Source organism: Propithecus coquereli, unplaced genomic scaffold (genome assembly GCF_000956105.1).
Source record: "Propithecus coquereli isolate 6110/MARCELLA unplaced genomic scaffold, Pcoq_1.0 Scaffold172, whole genome shotgun sequence".
In the NCBI taxonomy this organism is placed as follows: Eukaryota; Metazoa; Chordata; class Mammalia; order Primates; family Indriidae; genus Propithecus; species Propithecus coquereli.
In genome coordinates, this window is record NW_012141858.1 from 2,718,307 (window position 1) to 2,719,985 (window position 1,679).

Below are 1,679 nucleotides of genomic sequence, written 5' to 3' on the forward strand. Positions count from 1 at the left end.
TGGATGCTCTTTATTTCTTTCTCTTGTCTGATTGCTCTAGCTAGAACTTCCAGTACTATCTTAAATAACAGTAGTGAAAGTGGGCATCCTTGTCTTGTTCCAGATCTTAGAGGAAAAGCTTTCAGTTTTTCCCCATTTGGTATGATACTAGCTGTGAATCTATCACATATGGCTTTTAGCATGTTGAGGTAAGTTTCTTCTGCACCCAGTTTGTTGAGAGTTTTTATGATGAAGGGATGCTGAATTTTATCAAGTGCTTTTTCAGTATCAGTTGAAATGATCATATGGTTTTTGTCCTTTGTGCTGTTGATATAATGTATTACATTGATTTGCATATATTGAACCATCCTTGTTTCCCTGGAATGAATGCCACTTAATCATGAAGAATAATTTATCCATTTCTTCTAGGTTTTCCAATTTATTGGCATAGAGTTGCTTGTAGTAGTCTCTAATGATCCTTTGGATTTCTGTAGTATCAGTTGTAGTGTCTACCCTCCTGCCTTTTTTTTCTTTTTTTTTTGAGACAGAGTCTGTTGCCCTGGGTAGAGTATAGTGTTATCGTCGTAGCTCACTGCAATCTCAAACTCCTGGGCTCAAGTGATCCTCTTGCCTCAGCCTCCCTAGTAGCTGGGAATATAGGCACATGCCACAACACCTGGCTAATTTTTCTATTTTTAGTAGAGATGGGGTCTTGCTTTTGCTCAGGCTGGTCTTGAACTCCTGAGTCAGCTTGCCTGCCCTCCTTTTTATCTCTGATTTTATTTATTTGGGTCTTCTCTATTTTTTTTTTTCTTAGTCTGGCAAAAGGTGTGTCTATTTTGTTTATCTTTTCAAAAAACCAGCTTTTTGTTTTGTTGATGTTTTGTAATGTTTTTGGTTTCAATTTCATTTATTTCTGCTCTGATCTTTATTCTCCTAATTTGGGGGTTGGTTTGCTCTTGTTTTTCTAGGTCTTTGAGATGTATTGTTAGGTTGTTTATTTAAGCTTTTTAACTTTTTTGATGTAGGTACATATTGCCATAAACTTTCTTATTACTGCTTTTGCTGTATCCCATAGATTTTGATATGTTGTGTTTTCGTTTTCATTTGTTTCAAGAAATTTTTAATTTCCTTCTTAATCTCTTCATTGACCCACTGGTCACTTAGGAACATACTGTTTAATTTCCATGTGTTTGTATATTTTCCAGTGTTCCTCTTGTAATTGACTTCTAGTTTTATGCCATTGTCAGAAAAAATACTTAGTGTGATTTCTTTTTTTCAATTTTTTGAGACTTGTTTTGTAGTCTGATATGTGGTTTATCCTTGAGAATGATCCATGAACTGAGGAAAAGAATGTGAATACTGCAGCTGCTGGATGAAACATTCTATAAGTATCTATTAGGTCGAATTGGTCTATAGTGCAGATTACGTCCAGTGTTTCATTATTGATTTTCTGTGTGGATGTTCTGTCCAGTGCTAAAAGTGAATTGTTGGTCTCCAGCGATTATTGTATTGGGGTCTGTCTCTCTTTTTACCTCTGAGTGCTCCGGTATTGGATGCATATATATTTAGAATTGTTACATCCTTTTGCTGAATTGACCCTTTTATCATTATCTGATGACCTTCTTTGTTTCTTTTTACAGTTTTTGTCTTGAAATCTATTTTATCTAATAGATGTATAGCTACTCCTGCTTTTTTTT